Source organism: Lepus europaeus, chromosome Y, assembly GCF_033115175.1.
Source record: "Lepus europaeus isolate LE1 chromosome Y, mLepTim1.pri, whole genome shotgun sequence".
In the NCBI taxonomy this organism is placed as follows: Eukaryota; Metazoa; Chordata; class Mammalia; order Lagomorpha; family Leporidae; genus Lepus; species Lepus europaeus.
The window spans coordinates 24358870-24378055 of record NC_084851.1 but is presented as its reverse complement, the minus strand read 5'-3'; positions in this window follow the sequence as shown (position 1 = coordinate 24378055).

Genomic DNA, 19186 nt, shown 5'->3' with positions numbered 1-19186 from the left:
TAGCATCAAAATGTCTATTCTCCCAGAAGCAATTTATACATTCAATGCAATACCCATCAAGATCCCGAAGACCTTCTTCTCAGATCTGGAAAAAATGATGCTGAAATTCATATGGAGACACAGAAGACCTCGAATAGCCAAAGCAATCCTGTACAACAAAAACAAAGCCGGAGGCATCACAATACCTGATTTTAGGACATACTACAGGGCAGTTGTTATCAAAACAGCATGGTACTGGTACAGAAACAGATGGATAGACCAATGGAACAGAATACAAACACCAGAAATCAATCCAAACATCTACAGCCAACTTATATTTGACCAAAGATCCAAATCTAATCCCTGGAATAAGGACAGTCTATTCAATAAATGGTGCTGGGAAAATTGGATTTCCACGTGCAGAAGCTTGAAGCAAGACCCATACCTATCACCTTACACAAAAATTCACTCAACATGGATTAAAGACTTAAATCTATGACCCGAAACCATCAAATTATTAGAGAGCATTGGAGAAACCCTGCAAGATATAGGCACAGGCAAAGACTTCCTGGAAAATACTCCAACAGCACAGGCAGTCAAAACCAAAATTAACATTTGGGATTGCATCAAATTGAGAAGTTTCTGTACTTCAAAAGAAACAGTCAGGAAAGTGAAGAGGCAACCAACAGAATGGGAAAAAATATTCGCAAACTATACTACAGATAAAGGATTGATAACCAGAATCTACAAAGAAATCAAGAAAATCCACAACAACAAAACAAACAACCCACTTAAGAGATGGGCCAAGGACCTCAATAGACATTTTTCGAAAGAGGAAATCCAAATGGCCAACAGACACATGAAAAAATGTTCAAGATCACTAGCAATCAGAGAAATGCAAATCAAAACCACAATGAGGTTCCATCTCACCCCGGTGAGAATGGCTCACATTCAGAAATCTACCAACAACAGATGCTGGAGAGGATGTGGGGAAAAAGGGACACTAACCCACTGTTGGTGGGAATGCAAACTGGTTAAGCCACTATGGAAGTCAGTCTGGAGATTCCTCAGAAACCTGAACATAACCCTACCATACAACCCAGCCATCCCACTCCTTGGAATTTACCCAAAGGAAATTAATTTGGCAAATAAAAAAGCCATCTGCACATTAATGTTTATTGCAGCTCAATTCACAATAGCTAAGACCTGGAACCAACCCAAATGCCCATCAACAGTAGACTGGATAAAGAAATTATGGGACATGTACTCCATAGAATACTATACAGCAGTAAGAAACAACGAAACCCAGTCATTTGCAACAAGATGGGGCAATCTGGAAAACATCATGCTGAGTGAATTAAGCCAGTCCCAAAGAGACAAATTTCATTTGTTTTCCCTGAGCGGTGACATCTGAGCACCAAAGGGGAAACCTGTTAAGTGCAATGGACACTATAAGCAACAATGAACTGATCAGCTCCTGTCCTGACTTTAGATGTACAATGTAATACTTTATCCTTTTTTGTATTTGTTGTTGTTGTTGTGGTTCTAGTACTATTGGTTGAACTCAGTAATTAACACACAATTATTCTTAGGTGTTTAAATTTTAACTTAAAAGTGATCCCTGTTAAATCTAAGAGTGGAAAAAGAGAGGGAGGAGATGAAGAGCTATGGGTTATTTAACTATGTGCTTATTTTCAAAGACTTGAATAATCACCTTGTAACAATGATCATATTTGGTCTGTTATGTCATGATTTTAAGGAATCTTATTTAAACCAGATATTTTGGATTTTGATATTGGTCTATTATGCTATTTTATATGTGCGTACATATTGTATGTCCACATGGGGAAATTTTATTAAGAGTTTTATTTTAAATGGCTTTTAGATAAGATTGTCCATAAATTTAAGCTGCTAAAATCAATCAAAGATACATTTTAATTTGTATGACCTGAATCTGTGTATCATATGTTTTAAACTTGTTGGTAGAAAGAAACTAAAAACATTTTGTATGGTTGTGCTTAATTTACTGGTTAAACAAACTACACCATGTTAGATATTTAAGACGTGTTTTCAAATATATGATTCTTAAAATTTATAGAAGGCATTGGACCTTCCGGTAAATGTTTTATTAAGTTCTTATCTAAGGGTTGAAATGGTTTGCTAAGTATTCATGTAATATTGCTATTGTCAGCAAGTGATCTAGGACTTGCTCCCTCATTTCTCTATTCTAAGCCCAACTTGTTCTTTCACTTCTCTATTCTCTTCAAGGTAGGGAACTAATTCTATTATGAAGGAATCTGTAGGATGCACAATTTAATCTTTAGACCCTATAAGAGATGGCTAACATTTTTCTGTAATAGCATAGCCAAAATAAGAACTTAACTAATAATCTCATAGCTAGATTCACATCGCCATCAGCGAAGTATACAGTAAGTAAAAAAAAAAAAAAAAACCTACCTTTCAGACCAAAGGGAAAGAAAGTTTTAAAGTGAGAATATAATTTTCCTCATGGGCATTGTCTACCTTAGGAAAACTACTACAGAACATGCCTGTGACTATAGACTTGTAGTTCAGGCCACCAAAGATTAGAGATGGGACACGGGCACTCCCTTGACCTGCATCGTCTGGTCTGCTTTAACACAAACCAGGAGGAAAAGAAAGCTAGGCATCAGAAGCAATGGGTGGCAGGCCTATTAATGGCTGATCTGTACAGTGATCTGCCCTCAAGGAGACCCAACAGGCCAGTCCACTGCAGTGGCTTTCAATGTGGTAAGCCTGGGCTTCAGCAGAAGTCAGCTTGTGAAGAGCCCTGGCAGCTCTGCCAAGAGTTGGATCACTGAAAATGGACCTGCCCTGGAATCGAAGGATGCCCAGGTCAGAGCCACAGATCTTATTGGCTCCAAGCTGAAAAGCCCTTCACTCAGCCCTACTTCCAAAGTGACCACTGAGTTGAGGGGACAGCCAAGTAGGGTCAGCAACATTGCAGGCAGAACTGTAAATTTCTTGTTAGAGATGCCCCCTGCCTTTACCTGGCCAGCTCTCCTCCCAGGCCAGCCAAGTAATGAAAGTCAACAGAGTGCCTTCCCCTAGGAGGTTCACACCTCCCTTAGGATATACCCCATGGGAAGAGATAGATAGGTCTGGGCCTCTTAACTTACAAGGCCTAAAGCCCAACGGATTATTATCAAGCCCCTTCTATCAGATTCTATTTGCCTCTCAATCAGAAAAATTACTTGTAGCTTAGACAGCACCTTTCTTAGCTCCTCTAATAATGACTCTGTCCTTTGTTCTAGACCCTGTCTAGTCCACTTGGGCCTCATTCCTTTGTAATCATAACCTCTACTCTACCACCAATGGCTCTACTCCCAACCTGTGTGTACTGATGGTCCTCTTCCCCACTTAAAGCTGTATAATTGTTCAGACCTGGTTAATGCCACTCTTAGGATCATTGGTTACTATCCTCAACCTGTCTTTTATGACCTTGTCTAAATATGATCAGAGTCGGGGAACTTGGAAGGCTTCCATAGCCTTGGCAACTCATGACGACAGCCTAGGGTGGTTACTGGCGCCATAAACTAGAGTGTCAATTTGTTGGGTCAACAACAGGAGCCACTGTGCGCTTGCTCCTGATGTGGGATCTCTGTCCTTAATGTACTGTACATTTTGATTTAATGCTATAACTAGTACTCAAACAGTATGTTTCACTTTGTGTTTCTATGTGGGTGCAAACTGTTGAAGTATTTATACTAAATTGATCGTCTGTATATAAATAGAATTGAAAATGAAAAAAAAAAAAAGAAAATGAATCTTTACATGAATGGAAGGGGAAAGGGAGTGGGAAAGGGGAGTGTTGTGGGCGGGAGGGAAGTTATGGGAGGGGGGAAGCCATTGTAACCCATAAGCTATACTTTGGAAATTTATATTCATTAAATAAATATTTAATAAAAAAAGAAGTGCTTTTGATGAACCATAAAAATAAAACTGGCTAAGAAAACTAACAAAATTTTGAGTAAGCTGATAGCCTTTCAATGTTAGAAGCCAAGCAACATACTAATAGGTTTAGTCCTAGGATAGGCTTCCATTGGGATACTTTTCATATACACAGGTGAGAAGAATAATCTCAAAGATAAAACAAAATATGCAAAAGAGGTATACTTGTTACAATATAAATTATAATTGCATTACTGTGAATTCAGTTACTTGAAAATAACAATTTAAAATGTGACAAGCACATATAAGGGATTTTTGTAAATAATAACCCATTGTATATAAATTAAAAATAGAAAATAAGAAAAAAGTATGCAAATAAAACAAAACTATGCCAATAACCAGAAAACATAAAAGTGAATATATTTATATCTAGAGCTACACATTCAAAATTTGTATAACTTACTTTTCATTGGAATGGTGTAGTTCAGAGTCCCATAATAATGCAATCCCGTGTCATTACAGTAATGTAAATAAAACATATGAAACATCATATTGTAGCTCATACCCTGCTTGTGTTCACCTAACAATCTCTAAAATTAGATAAACCAGAAATTAAATTGTAGGATTAAAAACCAGGTCAAGATCCTTTCCCTCACATAATTGGCAAATTGTCATAACATGTACCAGTATCTAGATCTAGAAGAAAATTTGAATCATCAAAAAAACTATGATTCAGATTACTATAAAAATTAAGAAATACACACATATGGCTTTATGTATATTATTTTTACAAATATATGTACATGTGTGCATTACCTTGAGGAGAGAGAATGATAACCTCTGATTAAGATGACTCTGAGATACTGTGTACCAGAAAGTTTCCAGGACACCTATAGAATGTTGGGAGTGATGATGATCTCACAATGACATTCACATGGCTGGGATTGGCCTATGGTTAAGCTTATGATTATAAAATAAACTCAAAGTATGTCATTGTAAAAAGAAAGGCAAATCCACAAGAAAAACAACTGACATTATTCAAAGATCAAACAAAATTAACCTCAATTTCCAAAGTGAAAAGTTGAATTCAAATTCCATGACATTAAAATACATTAATTCTAAGAATTAGCTCTAGAATGTGCTTGGATACTATGAACATAAAATTTGCTTGGACATTTCCAGAATCAACACAGATGATACTTTAACAACAATCAGTCAAGGCAAAGTAGTCTGAAATTTTGTGTGCTAGAATTGGCATGAATTAGATTATTTTCCACGTACTCAGATGGAAATAGCAAACTCAAATACAACATAAAAAATATTCATTGTATTGTGACTGTTTGGTCTACTAATGGAAAATTTATTAGAAGCAGAAATAGGGTCACAAGCAGAGGTAATGGATAGAGGTAAAAATAGTCATAAACCTATATTGAAAAATGCAAAAAATTGCACGTGCTTAAATCCAGAAAGTCTTATCCAGTTTAAATAACTAATCTTGAAGCTAAGGTAAGAGCACCTCAATTTAAGGTATGGGCACTTTAAAACGAATGACCAATTTAGAGTATCTGAAAATAAAGCAACCTTTGAAGCAAATATGTGTCCTCGAAAGTATAATGGGCCTGCACTGTGGCATAGCAGGTAAAGCAACTGCTCATTTGAATCTTGGCTGCTCCACTTCCAATCTAGCTCTCTGCTATGGCCTAAGAAAGCAATACAAGATGGCCCAAAGCCTTGGGTCCCTGCACACGCGTGGGAGACCTGGAAGAAGTTCCTGGCTCTATGGCCATAAATGCCAACTAGGAAGTGAACGGGCAGATGGAAGACTCTCTCTCTCTCTCTCTCTTCTTCTCTGTAACTCAATCTTTCAAATAAATAAATCTTCAAAATGTGTAAAGTGCATATTATGCATATATAAATATATATGTATAGTAATATACATATATTATACACATATAAATGCTTGTATATATGTATATATTATATAGTATGTATATAGCATATAAATATAAAAATATATGTATATATATATGTATATGTGTATGTATATATGTATATATATGTGTATGTATGTATATATACATATATATATATATATAGAGAGAGAGAGACAGAGAGAGAGAGAGAGAGAGAGAGAGAGAGAGAGAGAGAATGCACTAAATTGAACATCTCAAAATCTCCATTGTTGCACAATTTTCCAAAGCAGCAATCATGGAAGGAGTTAGACAACTGAAAGGAATATGGGAAATTTTATAACTTCAACATAAGCATGCTGACTAGGAAGACAAGTATTTTCAGGACTATACATGCATTTTGATATTGAGTGGAAGTGAATACTCTTGTAGCAAGAGCATAAGTGACAAAGTATTCATGCATTTTGTGATAAAGAGACTTACTCATGGAATTACAAAAGAAAATACAGTTAGCCGACAGCTTAAATAAAAAAATATTTTAAGTACATTAACAGAATATATTTGAAATATAACACAAATAAAACTTGTTATATAGCTTCCAAAATCAAAGGTCAATGTAGAGATCCAAGAGTCCACAATCATAACATCTATGTGACCTGCAAAGGAGAAACATGACAATGATGCTAGATGACTCTATGTAATGTTGATCTTGAAGACTATAATATAAGTGGCAGAATATAGAGAAAGTTGATAACATTAGAAAGATAAAGTACACCAACGTGGCCACAGGTAACTTGTCCTAAGATTGGCATAAGCCATGCTGTTAATAAATATAAAAAAGGATGGTTATTAGAATAAATTCAAAAATAAAATGAAAGTCACAGTAATGTGTTGAATTATAATGCACAATATATTATGATTTCTGGAAATAGAAATGAACGATACTGTAGTAATTAAAATTAAATCTAAGCATATTTAGAAGACATGGGAAAAATAAGTACAAATTTACATTAAAAAATACAGAAAGATTAGAAGACCTGAGATAAGGAAAGCATCACACAGCTTAAAATAATACTCATAATCTAAAAAGGTCTGAATTTACCATTTGGAAAATTCCAAAAGTTAGCTTTTAAAGCTTCAAAGAAAAAAAAATAAGAAATTAGAAACAGGACATGAGACTGCTCAAGCACAGTTCTGAGAAACAAAGTACATGGAAGTTGATAGTGTATCTTGTGGAAATTGAGCAATTTCATGAAAATGAAAATGACAGATTCATGTGTTTGCATGGCTAGGATAAATATGTAATATATACATAATATATAATATAAATAATAAATAATATATAGTGTGTAAATATGGTATATATGTGATGCTGCAACATACATTATGACAGTAGGACCTAGTGACTTCTGCAAAGTGATGAATGAGAAGATAATATGCATAGCATCCATAGTTACCATGTCATTGATAATCTCATATAAAATCACAGATGAAAATCAGCCCAAGTCCCCTCTGCCAGAATTGGAATAAGACAGATTATTCATTATTCATGTCATACATGAAAATTAACTCAAACACAAACTAGAATGATTCAGATATATTAAATATTATATTGTTATTGTTATAAGTAACAGAGAAATGTCTACAGATGTGTCCAAGAATTCCAAACAAATAAAGGAAATATTTTTTTAAAACCCCCTAAAATTTCATTTACAAAGCATAAAAAGCTGTAGGAACATAAATTGAGAACCATTCTTGCAACTTGCTAGAATAAATTAAACATATCAGTGTATAAATTTAATGTATTAAAAATAAACAAATAAATAAATTTATGCCAAAAATAAATAAATTTAATATATTGAAAAATGCAATACTAATTTTTCCAGGTGTGATGGCCAATTAAGGAGTGAACCAGCAGATGGAAAAGAAGGAAGACCTCTCTCTTTCTTTCTCTCTCTCTCTTTCTCTCTGCCTCTGCACCTCTCCTCTCTATGTAAATCTGACTTTCAAATAAATAAATAAATCTTAACAAAAAAAAGAAAAACTAAATACCAATTTCAATTTGGTGTCTACAAATAAAAAAATGAAATAAGAACGTATATCATTGAAAGTATGAATGAATCCTATATCCAACTTTCAGAAAATGTGTAACCAAAACTTCATTAGTTCATTTACAGATTTTTATTGACATTATTAACAAGAATGAAAATGGTAAAATAACCTAATCATGTTTTGCAAAAGTTTTTTATTTACATTGGAATGCAACAAAGTGAGAGGCTAATTAGAATTAAAAATAGAATGCACATAACAATATAAAATGATCCTGGTATTTCTGTGAGTCTGTGAGTACAACTGGGTAAAAATGGTAAGAGCAACAACACTGAGAAACAATTATATGGGGAATGTTTAGAATTATTGATCAAATTGACACACACAAAGAATATAAGCAAAACCACTCTAACTCTCATATAGCATCATTCCTGGTAAATATTAAACTTAAAATAAAGATACTTGTATTGAAAATTGCAAGTTGTGGGATTTCAAAAAAAAATCTTAGTTACATCAAAATTCCTCAAAAGTAAGCAAAGGTCATCTGAAAATGAGCATGTAAACAGATTCTATGTGCATATGAAAGTTTATGAATAGAAAATTAGTTAGACAATTTCTAGAATGGACAGGTCATTGTCAATCTCACAGTTAAAATTAAACCAATAAAAAAGAGAGGAGGAAGAATGGAGGGAGCATGGAGGAGGGTGGGGAGGGTGAGAAGTATTGCTATGTTCCTATATCTGTATATATGAAATACATGAAATTGGCTTACTATTTAAAAAGAAAAGAACTCAGTAGAAAGAATTAAAAGAAAAATATGCCAGACTTGCCTTTTGGCACTGTGGACTAAGCTGTCATTTGCATTGCCAATAGTCCATATCAGAGTACATGTTCCAGTTCTGTCAGACCTGTTTCCAATCAAGCTCCCTGGTAATGAGGGAAGAAGAAGATGACCAAAATGCTTGGACTACTGACACCTACAGAGGAGGCCCAGATGTGTTCCCAGGCTCCTGGAATTAGTCTGACTGAGTCAGTCATTGCATTCATTTGTGTGCTGAACCAGTTGATGAAATCTCTCTCTCTTTCTCTCTCTCGCTCTCTCTCTCTGTAGGTGTGTGTGTATGTATCTCTCCCTTTGTGCCACTGCATTTCAAATAATTTTGGAAAAAATGATTGGTCTTGTCCTAGAGATGGCATAAAATTAGAGAATGATGATATACATAGATAATAATTCAAAGACAAAATAAAAATGAAAAAGTCATTCACATAAAATCTTATATATAATATTATAATTTTTCTGAGTATAAATTTATAAGTTTATAGAATTTATTAACTTTCAAGCAAAGGATTTATTTTGCAAAATAATTCTAAAATACTATTAAATACTTCTAAAAGTTCTAAAATGAAATTTGTCAATTTAATTTACAAATAAATACATATAAGTGGCAAAAACATAAATCCAAAATAATTTATTCTACTTAATTTTAAAGCAAGGATATTATAGTATCAATATAAACTCAAAAAGAGAAATGCTTCAAGGATATTTCTGGCTGACATTTCTTCTTAGAATTCTAGGCATCCTAGGAGATTATGGTCAAGGAAATCAAGGCACCACAAAAAAGTCTCAAATCACTGGTAAAGGTAGTTTGGTAAAATTGCTGTGCCCTCTGCCAGTTTGAGTCCCGTCTGCTCCACTTCCAATTCTGCTCTCTGCTGTGGTCTGGGAAAGCAGTAGAAGATGGCCCAAGCCCTTGGGGCCCTGCAACCATGTGAAGACCTGGAAGAAGCTCCTGGCTCCTGGCTTTGGATCGGCACAGCTCTGGCCGTTGCAGCCAATTGGGGAGTGAAGCAGCAGATGAAAGACCTTTCTCTCTCTCTTTCTCTCTCTGCTTCTGCCTCTCCTTCTTTCTGTGTTTAACTCCAACATTCAAATAAATTAATTAATAAATCTGAAAAAAAAATTGATGTGCCCTCAACACTATAAGCTAAGGCAGGTGAGGTACTTTTGCCTTGTTCAAGAAAATGTGTTGCTTTTGGATAAATAACTCTCAAAAGGTAGAAACCAGCTCAAAAATCTTAAAACTCATTAAGGTGTATATTTATTTGAACAAAAGTCTCAATTATGACACTAGGTGGAGGACTCTGTTATAGGCACTTAAATAGTTAATTTGGAATCTCATGGGGCCTTTTTATTCCTATTATAGTTCTAATTTATCTGGTTCACATATCCTTAAAGAATTCATTGTCTTTATCTCCCACAAAATCAATGCCATCATGCTAGAGATGGTTCTGCAAATACGACCTTCCATGAATCTCCTCCAGTTCTCTTGAAGTCCACTGAATAGATGCTGCGAATCTGGGCCCACAATCTATTGTCATCATCACTGAACTTCAAAAGGAAATGGAGCAACCATTGCCCCAAATATTAATCTTGGAACTGGCTATAATTTTAAAATAAATTTATTTGATTTATTTCTAAGGCAGAGTTATGGAGAAAGGACACAGAGAGAAATAGATCTTCCATCTGCTGTTTTAGTCCCCATATGGCCTCACTATCAGGCCAGGAAATATGTTGCTTACCTTTTATGGATATATATGGGATTCTAAATATTCCTTTAATTTCTAAAGTTAAAGTAGTTGTAAGTGTTGTTTTTAAATTTCCCTTCTTAATGAATTTCATTGGTCTATTTTTCACCCATGTAGCTTATGTCTCTTTTTCAGTCTATTTCCTCCACTGAGCTAGTCGTTTCTACTCAGTTAACCACAATATGTTTACTTCATAAGTATCCATTTCTTATTTTTTGTCTTATCTTTTAGATTACCATCACATCCTATAATAAAGTCAGTGGTACTATTTAAACCTATGGCCAAATTGACTGAGTTTTTACTATGAGGTCATGCATTCTATCGAATTTCTTTATGTTCTGACAACCAACATATACTTATATCCCCGAGGCATCATAGGCCTGCCTGATATTTCACACATTCTATATAATACATTTTAACTTATCTGAATTTCTAGGAGACTATATTTGCCATCAATGAATGAAAGTTTCTGCAGAATAGATCCAGATACTGGCTTCTTTAAGATTATTATATTAACAGGTTTCATCTTTGATTTAACATTTCATAGAAAAATTTTCCTTCATTTTCCCTTATAAGGCAATTGTAGTTATATTGTTTCCAGCCAGTTCCCTTATAACTACTTATTGCTCTATTAATTTTGTCAAATTATCCATTGTTTCTCATTGTATTTTTGATTTCATAACATCTACTTCCTTATTTAATATTTTTGTGCTTGAGTTTTTAACTGTCATCTCCTAAAATTGTTTCTATGCAAATGTGGGTATGTTAACCTCAGGCCATCTTGCTTCACTTTTCATTATGAATTGTTAATTGGCACAAAGTTGTGTAAATTCTGGGAACATTCATGCAGAGTTTTCAAATATATTTTAGGTAAATATGGTCATTACCCCTTTTTAGGGTATCATATTTCTCAGCAATTGTGAATATTTCTGAAACTATGAGATTTCCTTTGACATTTTTTAGAGTGTCAATAGATTGTCTCTAGATATAGTTATCTTTTTATTCCAGCAGCTGGTTGTTTTATTTACATTTCATGGTAAATGTTTATTATTGTTTTATTGTAATTATAATAACCAAGTTTTCTTTTAAATCTACATGTCAATATTTTATTAGAGGTAATCAGTTTTCTCATTGTAATCACAATGTATTTTATTATACATCTATATTTATTCCTTAGTTTTGTATTTGAATTTATAACAAGTACTTATATATCTCTTTTATACTGCATGGTGGGCCAGTACTAACACTGTGAATGTATGACCATCTTGTTGGTTACTTTAATTATGAGTTCATCAACACCATCAAAATATTTTCAGACATCTAAGGCTCATCTGGTCATTCTTTCTGCGTAATAATCTTTAAATTTTTTCTGAGTTTTTGAGAATTTTCATTTATCTTTGATTTTTGAAAATTTCAACATAATAATTCTAGATATATTCTTCTTTAATATCATTTTGGTAAGTCATATGATCTTTGGTTTAGTTTTCCTCAATTTTTTTGTTTTAATTTTAAAGTATAGTTTTATTGGCCTATTTCACACTAACATCTCTTATATATCCTTTTCTTTCAATTATGAATCCCCCAAATTATTAATTTCTCCTCAGTAATTATGAATGTTTTTATTTCATCAATGTCCTTGATTTCATAATATATCATTGATTTACGTTTCCTATATATAATGTAGTTATAAATGACTATTTTTCAGCAGTTTATCTGAAACTGGCTTGTTACTCATCTGTTGCTTTTAACAAGCCTCTTATTTTTTCACAGTAATCACAATATGTATATAAACAATTTCATCCACTTACCAATTTGTTTCTGCCTTTGAAATTATAACCACTTTTGTGCATCATAATATCTAGTTTAAGCTAATCCTGGTATTGTGATGCTGCCAAACAACTGTTGGCTTTTTCTTTATAATATGTCATAACCCCCCTGAAATTATGTAACCTTACCTTTGTAAATTTTATGAATGCAATTGTCCAGATAAAATTTAGACAAGACCTGATCATTCACTCTTTCCGGATAACATATGTTGCAGATTTTGCTGATGCATTTTATGAGAATTTGTTTACCTTTTAATTTTGAAATTGTGTGACAGTTCTGGATAATGGAAACAAATTTTTAAAATATCTATGTTATTCATCTTTTTTAGCTTATTATTATATTTACTTATATAAGGTGGACAAATGACTATTTAAGAGCATAGTGATATTTCCCACCTTAACCCTCCCTCCTGCCCACATTCTCAACCTCCTTCCTTTTTCATTTCTTATTCTCTTTTTTTTTGACAGGCAGAGTTAGACAGTGAGAGAGAGAGACAGGGAGAAACGTCCTCCTTCCGTTGGTTCACCCCCCAAGTGGCTGCTATGGCAGGTGTGCTGTGCCAATCCAAAGCCAGGAGGCAGGCGCTTCCTCTTGGTCTCCCATATGGGTGCAGGGCCCAAGCACTTGGGCCATCCTCCACTGCACTCCTAGGCCACAGCAGAGTGGGACTGGAAGAGGAGCAACTGGGACAGAACCAGAGCCCCAACTGGGACTATTACCCAGAGTGCTGGTGCTACAGGAGGAGGATTAGCTTAGTGGGCTACAGCACCGGCCCGTTTCTTATTCTTTATTTTAACTTTACAATGACATATTTTTAGTTTATACTAGTTACATTAACCCCCCATTAAGTAAAGAATTCAACAGATAATAAGACAAAAAACAACAACAAAAAAAACCAAAAAACCAAAACTGTTCCACAATGGTAGAGACAAAGTCTGTAAAAAGAATAAATTCTCAAAATATCAATTTTGCTCATATACATTATATTTTTGTACTCTGTTAATATTTATGTGTTGGAATATTACTCAGCCATAAAAAGAATGACATCTTGTCTTTTGCAAGAAAATTAATGCAACTGAAAACCATTATAATGTTGAAATAAACAAATACAAAAGAAGACAAATTCCAAATGGTTTCCCTGAGCTGTTATAAGTAATAAAATATATATAAAAAAGATTTTTAAGGGCAGAGTGTAAAAATGAGAGATTAGAATATATAGAGAGAAATATTCCATCCACTTGTTTGCCCACCTAAGTTCCATAACTACTGGTACTGAGACAGTCCAAAGCCAGTAACCAGAACTCTATGTAGTCTCCCATATGGATGGCAGGAAATGAAGTACTTAGTGCCTCCAAGGTATATTAGCAGTAAGGTTGATCATTATCTGAATGGATCATACTAAAGCCAGGTACTCCAATATGGGAAAAAGGAATCCCAAACATCTTTAACTTTGTAATAGGGGGCATGACCTTTATTTGCTAAAACTCTAGAATTTTTTTTCATTTATATTTATTTGTTTTTAATAAATTTTTAAAAATTTATTTGACAGAGTTATTGACAATGAGAGAGAGAGAAGGGGGAAATGTCTTCCCTACACTGGTTCATTCCCCAAATGGCTGCTATGGCCGGCACTGCACCTTTCTGAATCCAGGAGCCAGGTGCTTCTTCCTGGTCTCCTATGCAGGTGTAGCAACCCAAGCACTTGGGCCATCCTCCACTGCCTTCCTGCAGATAGCTGGACTAGAAGAGGAGCAACCGAGACTAGAACCCAGTGTCCATATGGGATGCCAGCACCACAAGCAGAGGACTAACCAAGTGAGCCATGGTGCTAGCCCCTTTTATATTCATTTGCAATGTATTTGTAATTGTGTGGTTTTCAGACAATTTGCTTGTATCTACTCTTTTCATTATTTCCCCTCCCAATTATTAACTTTTTTCTCACAGTAATAACAAGAGTTTTTCATAACTGCATATCCTTTCAAATCCTCACTTTGTTGATATTATATCTATTACTAGTGCATATATGCAATATCTTAATCTAAGCCAACCCAGAGCCATGAAACTGTGAATTGCTTTGCTAGCATTCTGATTGTGAAATTATCAGATAAAAATCTTGTAGGTTTCCTGGAAACTCCCATTTGCACAGCTTCATGGAGATGTTAGTCTACTGTGTTCATTCACTCTATCCAGATAACTCTTTCTGGATGTTCACGGAACTCTAATTTTGCCTTTGATTTTAAAGTTTCTATAGTATAACCCTAGACATTTAAATTTATTCTTTATATGTTGTAAAATCCGGTATGTATTTTGTTTTATGTTTTTGAGATGTTTTCATATTTTCCAATATTAATGTGCATACTTATCAGAAAACTCCCCATGTCTGCTTCTAATACTACCATTGTTCCTTTCAAAATCACTTCTTGGTTCTTGCAGTAATCACATTGTATCTGATTCATAACATGTACATCCTTTTTATTATTGTTTTGTTTTTGCATCTATTCCTGTAACCTGTGTATCAATAACATCTTAGTAAAACGATAGTGATATTGTGGACCAGTGGCAATCTTGGTTTCCATTTTCATTGTGATGTCATCAGCCTACACAAATTTTGTAAATTTCTTATCTGTCTAAAATAATGTTTGCCTTCTTTGATTTTTATGACTCCAAAGTTATCAATGAAAATTTGCAATATTATCCTTTACACTTTATCATAAAACTATTCCAGGAGGTATAATGCTGCTTTTTATGCATTCACTGTTTTTTATGGTTTTACATTCACTTCAATTTAGTTGCAATTAATGTTTTCACCAAATGCCATCATATCTACTTTTTAATATAATTTATAAAATATAAATTATCCTTTGGCTTTAGAAATTTTATAAAATGTAGTTCTAGATTCTAGGATGCTTCCTTTAAAGTTATTTTCACTTTTTAAAAATTTATTTGACAGATCAAGTTAGACAGTGAGAGAGAGAAAGGTCTTCCTTCCGTTGGTTCACTCCCCAAATGGCTGCCATGGCTGGCACTGCACTGTTCCGAAGCCAAGAGCCAGGTGCTTCTCCTGGTCTCCCATGCAGGTGCAGGGCCCAAGTACTTGGGCCATCCTCCACTGCACTCTGGGGCCACAGCAGAGAACTGGACTGGAACAGGAGCAACCAGGACAGAATCTGGCACCCTGACCAGGACTAGAACCCTGTGTGCTGGTGCCACAGGTGGAGGGTTAGCCTATCGAGCCATGGTGCTGGCCCCTCATGAATCTTAACTGAGCCTTTGAGAAACAGTAATGAAGATGTTTAGGACCTAAGAGGTGGGGTAAAATATATACATATAGCTGATACCTCATGTTTGTGGTTGGTGTTTATTTTAAAATAATTATGACCTTGCTTTCAATAATTTCTAACTTTGAGAGCAACTGGGCTGCAATGAGTCTGAGCTATTAGTGAGCTGGAAAGTGAGTTGTGGGCTTGAAGGGTCAGTGCCCATGTGGAAAGGGATGGAGAGGGGAGATGGGTAGGCAGGTGGATCAGAAGCAAAATGACTTCCCAGGGGCTTTGTTGGCTATCCTGACCCATTTCACAGGTGAAGAAATTAAGGCTCATTATGTTGTTGGCTTGTCCAACTCAGACCTCTGGACTCCCTGGCTCTAACTGATCTCCGTACTCATGGGAACCTGGGCACCAGGCAGATGGCCAAGAATGCCTGACTGTGGACCCTGCAAGAAATTACACTGGGGACCATTTCCAACTGTGCAACACTAGCCAGTTAAGGATTACAATGGACCCTTTGCCCTCACTTTGGGATCTATCTTGGTGAGGAAGACTCTACTCTCCAGTTTGCTCCTGTACTTCCCCAGCCCTGCACCTTCTTTCACCAGTCCTATCTTCCTCTGAACATCCCAGGGCCAGAAGTCACTGGGGTGGTGTAGCTGACTGGATGCACATACCCATTCCCTGTGAAAAGACCCAAATCAGTAAAATCAGAGATGAAAATGGGAATGTAACAACAGACACCACAGAAATAAGAATCATCAGAAATTATTACAAACAGGGAAATCTATCAGAAATGGAAATATTACTGGAAACATACAAACTACATAAATTGAACCATAAAAACATAGAAAACCTAAACAGACACATAACCGGGTCAGAAATTGAATCAGTAATAAAGTCCCTCCCAACAAAGAAAAGCCCAGGACCAGATGGATTCACTGTTGAATTCTACCAGACATTTAAAGAAGAACTGACTTCAGTTCTACTGAAACTATTCAGAACAATTGAAAAAAGAGAGAATCCTCCGAAATTCTTTCTATGAAGCCAGCATCACCTTAATTCTTAAACCTGAAAAAGATGTAGCAAAGAAAGATTATTACAGATCAATTTCCCTGATGAACAGACACAAAAATCTTCAATAAAATTCTGGCCAATAGAACGCAACAACACATCAGAAAGATCATCCACCCAGACCAAGTGGGATTTATCCCTGGTATGCTGGGGTGGTTCAACGTTTGCAAATCAATCAATGTGATACACCACATTAACAAACTGCAGAAGAAAAACCATATGATTATCTCAATAGATGCAGAGAAAGCATTTGATAAAATACAACACTCTTTCATGATGAAAACTCTAAGAAAATTGGGTATAGAAAGAACACTCATCAATACAATCAAGGCAATTTATGAAAAACCCATAGCCAGAGCTCTACTGAATTTGTAAAAGTTGGAAGCATTTCCACTGAGATGTGGTACCAGACAGGGATGCCCACTCTCACCATTGCTATTCAAATTAATACTGGAAGTTTTAGAGCCATTAAGCAAGAAAAAAAATTAAAGGGGTACAATTGGGAAGGAAGAAGTAAACTATCCCTATTTGCAGATGATATGATTCTTTAGGGAATCCACAGAATTCCACTAAGAGTCAATTGGAATTCATAGAAGAGTTTGTCAAAGTAGCAGAATATAAAGTCGATGCACAGAAATCAAGAGCCTTTGTATACACAGGCAATGCCATGGCTGAAGAAGAACTTCTAAGTTCAAGTCCATTCACAGTAGCTACAAAAATAATCAAATACCATGGAATAAACTTATCCAAGGATGTCAAAGATCTCTATGATGAGAATTACAAAATCTTAAAGAAAGAAGTAGAAAAATGGAAAATTTTCTCTGATCATGGATTGGAAGAATACTGAATTGATCTTCTGAATATAAAGAGAATTGGAAATGAAAAAAAAAAAAACAACCTGGAGTGTAAAAGGAAATGGCATAGAAAATTAATTAATTTGAAAAAAAATTATGTAGGATCTCTGTCTTTAATGTGCTGTACATTGCTATTTAATGCTATAATTAGTAATCCAATGGTAGTTTTTTCACTTTATGTTGCTATATGGGCAAAATGTTGAAATCTTTACCTAATATATACTAAACTGATCTTATGTATATAAAGAGAATTGAAAATGAATCTTTACATGAATGGAAGGGGAAAGGGAGCGGGAAAGGGGAGGGTTGCGGGTGGGAAGGAAGTTATGGGAGGGGGGAAGCCATTGTAACCCATAAGCTATACTTTGGAAATTTATATTCATTAAATAAAAGTTTAATAGAAAAAGAAGAATCAATATCATCAAAATGTCCATTCTCCCAAAAGCAATTTATAGATTCAATGTGATACCAATCAAAATACCAAAGACATTCTACTCAGACCTGGAAAAAAATGATGTTGAAATTCATATGGAGGTACAGGAGACCTCAAATAGCTAAAGCAATCTTGTACAACAAAAACAAAGCCAGAGGCATCACAATACAAGATTTCAAGACATATTATAGGGCATTTATAATCAAACAGCATGGTACTGGTACAGAAACAAATGTTTGCATTAATCTCTAATGTTTATCTAGGATTAAGAGTCAAAGGGATCACACAAACAAAACTAGTGTCTGCTAATACTAACTGATAGAATTAAAAAGGAGAGAGCGATACTACATTGGAAGCAGGATAGACAGCAGACTCAGAATGGCAGATATCCTAAAGAGCACTCTGGCCTCAGAATCAGCCCTTAAGGCATTCAAATCTGGCTAAAAAGCCCATGAGAGTATTTCAGGCATGGAAAGCCAAGATACTGTGGCAAAAAATTTATTATAATAATGCTTTCTGGGGCACCTGCAGTGCTAGCATCCCATATGAGATAGTCCAATGTGCCCTTGTGCATATAAGTTATGCAATCTTCTGGGAATCCCATGATGCTTTTTTATAACCTAGTATTCAAAGCAATTCTTAGCTTACTTTTTCTATGTTTGTACATTTTACTAAAAAGAATTAAACTATCACATCTGCAGTTGTTAAATTGTGTACATTTTTGTTTTTAAAGATTTTTTTATCTGAAAGGCAGAGTTGAGTGAGAGAGAGAGAGAATATCTTCCATGCCCTGGTTCACTCCCCTTAATGGCCTGAGACAGGCCAATCTTATGCCAGGAGCCAGCAGCTTCTTTTAGGTCTCCCACGTAAATGCAGGTGTCCAAGTATTTGGAGCAGCTTTCCCAGGTGAATTAGCAGGGAGCTGTATCAAAAGTGGAGCAGCTGGGATTCAAACTAGCATCCCTGTGTGATGCTGGCACCACCACAGGTTGCAGCTTTATCATCATACCACATTGCCAATCCAAATTTGGGAAATTTAAATCAGAAACTTAACTGAGTGGAAGTTAAAGGGTTTGATCATTCCAGGGCTGGTGCTGTGGTGCAGTAGGTTAATCATCCACCTGTGGCATGGCATCTCATATGGGTGTTGGTTCTAGTCCTGGCTGCCCCTCTTCCAGTCCAACTCTGCTACAGCCTGGGGAAGCAGTAGAAGATAGCCCAAGTCCTTGGGTCCCCGCACCCATATGGGAAAGCAGGAAGAAGTGCCTGGCTCCTGGC